Source organism: Lucilia sericata, unplaced genomic scaffold, assembly GCF_015586225.1.
Source record: "Lucilia sericata isolate MDLA Ls3-8-SP2 unplaced genomic scaffold, ASM1558622v1 Contig000048F_arrow, whole genome shotgun sequence".
Lineage (NCBI taxonomy): Eukaryota > Metazoa > Arthropoda > Insecta > Diptera > Calliphoridae > Lucilia > Lucilia sericata.
This window is the reverse complement of record NW_023994085.1, coordinates 797,708-808,009: the sequence shown is the minus strand read 5'-3', so window position 1 is coordinate 808,009 and position 10,302 is coordinate 797,708. Positions and strand designations below refer to the sequence as shown.

The window sequence follows — 10,302 nt, the reverse complement described above, 5'->3', positions numbered from 1 at the left end:
ATCATGCGTGTTCGCCATTAAAAGAACAATGAGTTGATGATTGACACACATGGCTGTTGATATTTTGTTTGTTTGTGTTGTGATTTGTTTTCCTTTTTTTCTTACAAGAATTTTCTAAAATTTATTCTTTAAAATCATTAGTTAAATTTTTTCTTATAGTAATGTTTTAATTTAACTAATTATAGCATTTCCTAACCTACTTCCCCAATTTTTTTCGTCTGATATAAAAAATACTTCTCAGAATTAATTGAAAAATTCCTTTAAATTGCAATTCCCCAAAAAGCCAAAATGGTTTTCTTTTTTTGTTCGTTTTCAAATCAACTGCAATGAAATTTGTTTTTAGAAATGTTTTATTGTTGTTAGGATATGGCAATTTACTTTAAATATGCAGTTAAGTTTAAAATATTTTTTATTTTTATATTTTTCTTTACGTTTTCCATTATACGTTAACTAAAAGTCATTTACCTTGAGTTATTGTTAATACTATGTCATATTTATTGTTACAGAAATAAAATTTTATTTGAATATACTTTCCTTAAGAATGAATATTTAAAATACAAAATGTTTTATTGCTTTATTGTTTTGTCTTTGACTGTACGCGATTTCCTAAGAATTTTTGAACATGGATGTGAGCATTTCCTTGAAATTTTATTGTTTTGTTTTCTTTTGCAAAATAAATAAAAAAAAAACAAAACAAATTTTTAATGCTTTATAAAATTTCTTGTTTTTTATTTATTGCAACCGTCTCCTTTAAATAGTTTTGTATATTAGGATTATATTAAAGGGGTTTTCAATAAGAATGATGCAAATCAATAAGAATGAGCGCAACTTAATTATACTATGTCTTTAATTCCTTTTCGCTTTAAGTGACTGCTTTATTTCTCCGTACTCTATCGAATTTTAATATTAGAGATATCTGGAAAAGACGATAAAAGTTCGAACCCCGGACTAATGCTTTTTGAAGACTACTAACAGTAAAGCAAGAAGAATCCGCTACTAATATGTTTAAAAAAACAACAATCTCCCTTTGGATCATTCTGATGATGTAAATAACGGTCGACTTTGAACCATACACACATACATACATATGTGAATACTCATATATTAGTTTAGTTTTTTCATATATTATATACTAAGTATTATGTACATTTACTGACACCATAAGTAAATACTATTATCAACCAAAGTGTCAGTAATGGCGTTGTCTTGTCTTGTGTTACGGTTAAGCGTTTTCTTTCCTTTGGTCGCTTCTGTTTGGATTTCGCACCGTAATTGTTGCTTGTTTAACTTTTGTTGTGTTGACACTTTTAAAATAAATACTCGTAATCTACTTTTCTTTTTCTCTTTTGTTTTTGTTTGTCTTTTTTTATTTTTGCCAACTTACGGAAATGACTTTAAATGTTGGCCTAAAGGAAAATAATTTGCTTAAATAATTCAATGTTGTTTCGGCAAATTGCTGTCAACATTTGTAACATTTTTAAACATGAATGTATTTAAAAATGTGCTTTTATTGTTGAAAATGAATTTAATTTTTTTTTTATTTCTTGTTATACGTTATACCCATTACAGTTAGTTATCTGTTTATAAAGTTCTACTTAATATTTCCCATTTACTTCTAGAGTGTACTAGGTCAAAATTTGGTAAATCTCTGATACATTATTGTTTGTATGTTTCTTTGATTAATAAATTCAGATGTTTAAACTCAGTTGTTTTTACTTTAAGATTTCTAGGATTCAAACCCCCTTTTTCCTTCAAAACTATATTTATTGAGTTAAGACAATCTTAATGTAATTGAATGGTATCTTTATTGTTTTCTAAGTATCTTAATATTTTATTATGTGTGTGATTGAGTGTTAGTTAGTGTGAGTACTTATAGAAAGTATAAATGTACGTAATTTTTATTTAGGTCATTTATACCATTAATGTCGCGGCGTATTTTATACTCCCCTCTTAAAGAAATAACAATAACAACAACACCTTCAATACAAGTGTCCTCAATACCATTAAAACATGTAAAATATGTACTTTGACGAAAAGTCCTTGGGGATTGACAACATTTACTGAAAGCAAGAACACAAAAAATGTACAGACAAATGTGGTCAAAATGTTTAAAAATATTAGACAGGCTCGCGCTTTTACAAGTTGAACTTTAAAAAACTTCTGATTGTGTTTTAGGATTATACAAAAGGATTTCACAAATTTCTAATAATATTTGGGATCCGGATCTTCAATAATTCTGTCAGACATGCTTTCGAGCAGAGATAAAAAAAAAAAATTGCAGTTGGGAAACTGTAATAAAAAAAGTATTGACTTCTTTTAAACGCACTATGGTGAGGGGTATATAATATTCGGCACAGTCGAATATAGAACTCTTACTTGGTATTTGTAATAATGAAATATTTACTTTTGAATTCTTTTATTTTAATAAAGATTTAGCAAATGTTAGGAAAAACTTTAGCACTTCACTAAAGTAAAAAAAAGAAAATACACAAAAATGTCAGTAATAAAATAAAACAATACTTGTAACTAAGAAACAAGAAATAAAATAAGAAAGGTATTAATCATTTATTTATTTATTACCTAAATGATTACATAAACTGTGAAACATGTTTTGATTTCCGAATTCCAAAGGGATTTAAAAACTTATATCGAAGTTTCTTTGTAAAGCTTTTTGGAAGTTTGAACGATTTTTTCTTAAGAGTAAATTTAAATAATAATGTTCGGGGCTTATTCATAAAAAAATTTTTAATTTTTCAACGTTTTATAAAACCAATTTTGAATGGATTATTTATAGGGGCAATTTCGTGTCAAGTGACCCAACTCAATAAATCGATTTGGATGAAATTTGCACCAAGGTTAGTACTATTAGATAGTAGGCCAGATACAAAGATATAGCTCTAGCAGTCAAGAACTGTCGGACTTAGAGGGGGTCAAAGTTGGACATTTTGGTCAAACAGGATTTTATTCAAATGAGTGTAACTTGTCACCTTTAGGTCCTTGAAAAAATTGTTCAAAGGAGTTCAAATAGCTATTTCTTGATTGTTTCCCAAATTTTGTTTTAATTTTTTCTTTTTAAATAATTATTTTTTTTTAAAACTCCCCTTTTTATCAGATGAAGGTTAGTACTATTGGATAGTAGGACAGACACAAATTTTGCAGATCTATCGGTCAAGAACTGCCGGACTTAGAGGGGTCAAATGAGTGTAACTTTTCACCTATTGGTCCTAGCAAAAATTGTCCGAAGGAGTTCAGATAGCTATTTCTTCATTGTTTAAAAAAGTTTAAAACATAATTTAATTAATTAAAAAAAAAAAAACTCTCTTTTTGTTGTTTTTTGCTCATATGAAAGCTTATACAATTTCCTTTGAGGGCTTTATATTGCAATATTTAACTCTTCATTTTTCGCTATTTTTTCAAAATGGTCGTTTTTTTTTTTTTTTTTGCTTAAAAGAAGTGCCAAAGTTACTTACTTCCCAATCGGAAGACATCGATTTTGACACGAAATTGCCCATATATTTTCCAAACGCAATGATGGTTTTAGTTTCATTCAAGATAATTTTTTGTTACACTGTGTTATTGAATGTTTTGACTGGTTTATTATGTATTTATACATAAATATATACACATGTATATTATAATATTATTTTATTTGTTATGTACAAACAAGTTGAACTTTACGCATACTTATATATCTACATAAGAAAACATTTATATAATGAATATATATAAATCACGTATCGCTCATTTACTTCAATAGTGCTCTAACATAATTTCGAAATATTATCGACATTTGTAAAGTTGATGTACTGGGGTTTAAAACTTTAAAACGTTTTTTAAAATATCTCACTTCGAAAATAGTAAAATATAAAACTGTCTTAAATGACTTAAGCATAGATTTCTAATAATACCCCATATTTAGAGTTAAGACACTCTTGAAGTAAGTGAACAATATTTATATTTTCTTTTACTGAATGTATACATACATACGTTCACAGACACATGTAGTTAATCTCAAAAATAAGTATACAGAAATACAGACAATTGGTTTTATTTAAAAAAGGATATTATTTTTTCAAAAATCAAAAAAGTAACACATTTATTTATTAAAAACAATTATGATAATTATTATTCACTACTTTTTTCCGGGTTATTTTGGTTACTAGAGTTCTCATTTAAGGTGTAGTTAAAATAGGTGCAAAATTTACGTCACAAAAGTAAGTAAGTATACAGATAATTTCAATTTGTATTTATTTGGCTTAATGATTGATATTAACAAAATTCATGAAAATTTTACCTGTTTGAATGTAATTATTTTATAATAAAATATTCTGTACACTATAACATGGAAAAAATTCACTTTTTGTTCCGAAAAATTGAAATTTTTGTTAATTGATCTGAATATTATTTATAGGAGCATTTTTTGCCTATTTAAGAACATCTGACTATTTAAACCCCCGGAGTTTTGGATCGGGTATTCAATAATATCACTCGTTTGTTCATTATGATGCATTGGAAGACGATATTTTAACTTTTAAATTAATTGTTTCTTTACAATAATTGCAATCCATTGCGGAACATTGCCGTTTTTAACATATATAGCGTTCATTTCGATATTTAACGGCGATTTCGTAAAATGTATACTTAAAATGCGATATTAATAATATTTGTACTATTATAGTATCCATTAATTAAAACAAGTTTTTTGGTTCCAATCATCCATTATTATTCACACTCCTAAATACTACCAATAATCGTCAAATGGTGACCATGTCAATCAATAACTTACAACTACTACATACATATCGGTTCTGAAATTATTTTACGATTTTATTAGTAATATTTTAATATGAGAAATTTTTATAAATTTCGTCCAGTACGACTGACTGGTGGTAGAGGAAACTCCACCATAATCAAAATAAAACTTAGTTTAAGTTAACACGAATACATATATGGGTCAACATGCATTTCAAAAGACCGTAGTAACTCGGTACAGTTATTTTCCATCTATATAAATACATGTTTGATGGAAATTAAGTGTGTTTTTTGTTCTCTACCATAATCAAAATTAAAACTTAGGTTAAGTTAACACGAGTGCATATGGTCAACATTCATTTCAAAAAACCGTAACTCGGTATAGTTAGTTAGTTATTCGACGTCACACATTTGAACAATGCGGTTCGAAACGTAAAAAATACTCTCGAAGGCAGAGCAAAAAGGACGGCCCGATTCCCCTTAAGCGATAATGGCAACGACGCACGACGATCTTCCTCCATCCAGAGCTTACGTACGAATATATATGCATTATTTTTTATTTATATTATTTGTTTATTTTAAATCAAATGTCCAAAACACTACTACTCCTCACTCCCCTCTATCCATCCTTCTTCCCACTAAGTAAGTGTGTTTTTTTGAGTTTTTGAGAAATTCTCAAAATTTTTATTAGTTAGTTCGTTTATTACGTAAAAAAAAATCATTTATTTGATCAACGGAAGGAAAGAAAATACTCTAAAAATCATAATGTTTTTTAATTTTATTAACATTTTCATCGGATATTCTACTTACTAATTAATTACCTATATAAATAAATCTCGACTTTCTTTAAAATTTAGATAGAAAAAAAATAATACGATAAAAAAAGTACAAAAAAATAAAAATCGCCGTCAAATTTTGAGTTAATAAAATCGTCAAGTCGTCAGTCACAGGCCATTTTTGACAGTGAAAAATCGTCAAACTGATGATAAATCGTCAAATCTGGCAACAGTAGTTGTGTGTCTGTTTTTTTGTTTGTTGTTACTGTTATTTTATGTAGGATGGAGGAGAGGGTGGGTGGTTTGGTTAGATGATGATCGAACGAGAAGAAAAAAAATAAAAAAAAATAATACCTATAGTATGCATGTATGGTGGGTGCTATATTGAAATAAGTATTTTGACAACAGGCTCACAACAGCCCCAGTGGCCTAATGGATAAGGCATCGGCCTCCTAAGCCGGGGATTGTGGGTTCGAGTCCCATCTGGGGTAAAGTGATAATTTTTTTTTTATATTATATTTTTTAAACTTGGAGACAAAATTTATTACTTTTTTACACGTTTTTTTTTAATTTTTCCATAAAAAATAGATTTTTGTTTAAAAAAAATGGACTGATGACGACTGACTCACTTTTTTAACCAAAAAACAAAGAATTTTTACATATTAAAGAAAAAATGTTCAAGACATCCCTTGCGGGGATCGAACCCGCGACCTTTGGATTAGAAGTCCAACGCGCTATCCTCTGCGCCAAAGGGACAGTTGTCGACATTTGCACAAATGCTGTTTTTGATTAGGTTAAACATTAACAGGGTAACACACTTACTATGTACTTGTGTTATTCTTTACAGAGTTGATTTTTAATAATATGTGAATAAACAAAAAACACAGAACAACACGTAGCTTGCAAAAACTAACATGTGTATGTAACAAACAAAAAAATAACTTAAAACACAAAGATGTATTTGTTTGTTTGTATAGATACATATGCAGTCAAACTCGTTTATAACGAATTCTCGGCATAACAAACAACGGCATAACTACCGACTCTAAACCAGAGATACAAGCCGATGGGAAATGATCGGCGGCGCAACCATTTTGGGTCGGCGGCGGCGGCTTATTACAGAAAATATCGTCGGCGGCTAAATTGTCGGCTCAATTTAACTTTTTCTTTAGAAATTGACCTTATAAGGTTTATTATATTGAAAAATCTTTGTATAATAGTCTGTTACATAGAAACCTGTCTCTATATAAGTTCTTTTCTGCAGAAAATGGACATTTATAGTAGTTTTCACTATTTTAATATTAGCACAATATTGTGTGGCAACTCTTTTCAATTTGCCATAAGAATTTAAAATAGTGGCAACTCCGTTCAATTTGGTGAAATTATGTTCTGAAATACATGTGTGATTCTAATCTTTATCAGCGGCTACGTTTAAGCCGGCTTAGCTTTTGAGCCGAAAGAAGTCGGCGACGGCGCGGCTTGCAAAATATTACCGGCGGCCAGCCGCCGCCGATTTGAGCCGGCTTGTATCTCTGCTCTAAACGGCTGCGATTTTTCCAATATTTTTAACCAGGTGTAACAAACTTAATTTAAAATTGTTTGGTGTAAAAATTGTTTCTTGCTCCCATTTGGTTTAGGAGTTACATATACATTTAATGATTTATAATATAATGTAGAATATCTTCCGCATTATCTTTATATCATTCGAAAAGCTTTTAAACGATGTATAACATAATAGGGTTCTATAGTTGAAACGAAAAGTCGACTTTTCGAATTTTTTCATTTAGTTAAAAGTCGACTTTTCGACTTCTCGACTTTTTGCATTTTATGAAAAGAAGATTTTTCGACTTTATTTCATTTAATTAAAAGTCGACTTTTCGACTATAAGTATTTTATAAATAGTCGACTTTTCGACTTTTTCCGACTTTTCGACTTTTTCCGACTTTTTGATTTTATCGACTTTTTGAACATTTTCGACTTCTTTCGACTTTTTTTCGACTATTTTTTGACTTTTTCGAGTTTTTCCGACTATTGTAGAGTTTTTGACTTTCTCCACTTTTTTAAGATTTTCGACTATTTTTGACTTGTTTCTACAATTTTCGAGTTTTCGACTTTTTCCGACTTTTTTCGACTTTTTGACTTTTTACGACTTTTCGACTTTTTACGACTTTTCGACTTTTATTAACAAAGTCGACTTTTCGACTTTTTTCACAGACCATAGTCGAGTATCGACTTTTTTGGAACAAAATAGTCGACTACGACTTTTTTCGGCAAAAAGTCGATTGTTCGATTATTCGAAAGTCGATTTATAGAACCCTATAACATAACCTCTACTATCATTAACCTATTGAGCGCCATCTAAAAAAATGCGATTTTTATTTAGAATTTTTATGTAGCACAGCTAGTTTTATATATACATATGTATTTGAACCTTTTATTTTTTAAAATGTGCTTTTAGGAAGTATGTAGATAAAAAATTTCAGAAATTGTGAAATTCTAAAAGTTTTTATTTAAAAATTTGGAATTAATTAGATTGTTTTAATTTAAATATATCTTCTGTCTGCTAAATTTCCACAAAATTAAAAAATTTTCTTACAAACATGAATATTTAAAGATTTTCATAATAAAATAATTAAATTTATGTAATCCCCAAACCCCGTTAAATCCAGGGAATGCAATTTTTAAAATCCTGAATATTGGGATTTGTAAAAGCCACCGTTTGGCTCCTTAATTGTAATGTAAACCCCCCTTAAGAACTTTTAAAATCTAGATAGAACAACAGACAAAGCTTGAATATTTTTTTACATAATTTATGTAGAAATGCTTTTCATACTTAAAAAGTGTTCTTCATCTCTTGCGGGGATCGAACCCGCGACCTTTGGATTAGAAGTCCAACGCGCTATCCTCTGCGCCAAAGAGACACATATTAACATTAGGGGAGTAACTTTTTAAACAATCTGCTTAATCATTATTAATGAAATACATATTTCGCATACTTTCCTTAATCCTTATACATCAATGGATCGATTTTCAATGGTTACATTCATTGTTTTTGAATATATTGTACTGAGATCAAGATTTTCAATCGCTGGTAGGGAACTGAGGCCCTTTTAAAAAATATTTTTATGTACATACATACAAAGTCCTGCACAAGGCAACAATAAGACAACAATTTGTTAAAAAAATATCGTATGCGCCATCTACGACTTTTTTTTAATTTTTGTCTTATTGTTGACTTGTGCAGGCCTTTAATACGTACATACTAACAAAAATCTAAATTACGCAAAAGTATTTTTTTCCGAAAACATTAGTTTTTACTTAGCGACACAAGGTGACATCATTAGCACAGCTGATTATGGTTTATAATTTTTTATATATAGACTTTTGTATACAGGCTTAAACCCCATGGTTGTCAATCTCCATATACAATCTTCATATTTAAAAGGTGGTTTATTTAGGTTCTTCAGTAATTTTTTAAATTATTCAAATTCTGTTGTTAATATGAAATTCTTGTTCTATTACAACTGATCAGATCTTGATTGTACTACTTACTACTAACTAATAAACAGAAAATTTGGGCGATAAGTGTTAAATTTTTGAAGAAAATAAATTACATTTTTCATCCCTTGTGGGGATCGAACCCACGACCTTTGGATTAGAAGTCCAACGCGCTATCCTCTGCGCCAAAGGGACACTAAAATTGCTTTTATTATCGAAAACTAATCGGAAATTTACGTTATCAAACGTTTAAATAAATTATTTAAAAACAAACTATTTTTATAAAAATTAATTTTACATAACAATGTAAATGTTCTTAAATGAATTAGAACGTAAATTACATAATTTTATGCAGGTTATAATAACTCCACATACATATTTGTAATCTAAGCTTAATTTATAGAATAAAATCAAAATGATCATCCGGAATTCCGAAAACTCCATCCCTTGTGGGGATCGAACCCACGACCTTTGGATTAGAAGTCCAACGCGCTATCCTCTGCGCCAAAGGGACATGTTGCGAAACGCTGGCTAAATACGTTTTATAAATTTCAAGTTTATTTTTAAATACAATAAAATCATATTTAGAACATTAAAAAATAAATAAAAATATAAAATATTTATAAAAAATTTAATTAATAAATATTAAATAATAACATGCAAAACAATTTTAAACTATTCTATTATTATTTATTCAATTGATTTTAATTATTAATTTTAATCATTGGTAAATAAATATAAGTAGATTATATATAGTAGAATTTTTAATAAACTCTGTTTTTTTTTTTAATAAAATTTATTGAAATGTTCTAAATTATAATCAATTAAACTCACTCAATTGCTTTTGTAAAGCATTGTTGAACATATTGTTATAGCCTCGGTGGCGCGGTAGGCAGCGCGTAAGTCTCATAATCTTAAGGTCGTGAGTTCGAGCCTCACCCGGGGCATTCGTTTTTTGCTAAAGAATGTTACATTACACAAACAACATAGTAGAGAGAATAAATAGTAAATTTTTTTCAGAATCTAACAATCTAAAATTTCCACAGACAGACGTACATATTTGATACAAAAGTAACAAAAGTTTTCATATTTACATACATGTATGTATTTACTTTATTTACATTGCCACCAACTATTATAGGTTTGTTTATACGACAAAACCTTTATCGATTTTGGATACGAATATTATTAGTATTGTTGGAAAATGCTGGAAATAACTAACAGTTTGATTGTTTATATTTTTGCAAATATTATTTTTATCGTACGTGTTAATCAT

At 28.8% G+C, this 10,302-nt stretch overlaps 6 non-coding genes across 6 annotated transcripts; 2 read left to right on the top strand and 4 right to left on the bottom strand.

Annotated features, from left to right (window-relative positions):
* Nucleotides 1-5,946: 5,946 nt before the first annotated feature.
* On the top strand, nucleotides 5,947-6,019 carry Trnar-ccu. Its single transcript has one exon. It is a non-coding gene; the product is annotated as a tRNA-Arg (tRNA).
* A 192-nt stretch (nucleotides 6,020-6,211) lies between these two features.
* Nucleotides 6,212-6,284, bottom strand: Trnar-ucu. Its single transcript has one exon. It is a non-coding gene; the product is annotated as a tRNA-Arg (tRNA).
* A 2,092-nt stretch (nucleotides 6,285-8,376) lies between these two features.
* Trnar-ucu lies at nucleotides 8,377-8,449 on the bottom strand. Its single transcript has one exon. It is a non-coding gene; the product is annotated as a tRNA-Arg (tRNA).
* Nucleotides 8,450-9,148: 699 nt separating this feature from the next.
* Trnar-ucu lies at nucleotides 9,149-9,221 on the bottom strand. The gene has a single exon. It is a non-coding gene; the product is annotated as a tRNA-Arg (tRNA).
* A 246-nt stretch (nucleotides 9,222-9,467) lies between these two features.
* Trnar-ucu lies at nucleotides 9,468-9,540 on the bottom strand. Its single transcript has one exon. It is a non-coding gene; the product is annotated as a tRNA-Arg (tRNA).
* A 360-nt stretch (nucleotides 9,541-9,900) lies between these two features.
* On the top strand, nucleotides 9,901-9,973 carry Trnam-cau. Its single transcript has one exon. It is a non-coding gene; the product is annotated as a tRNA-Met (tRNA).
* The last annotated feature ends 329 nt before the right edge of the window (nucleotides 9,974-10,302 follow it).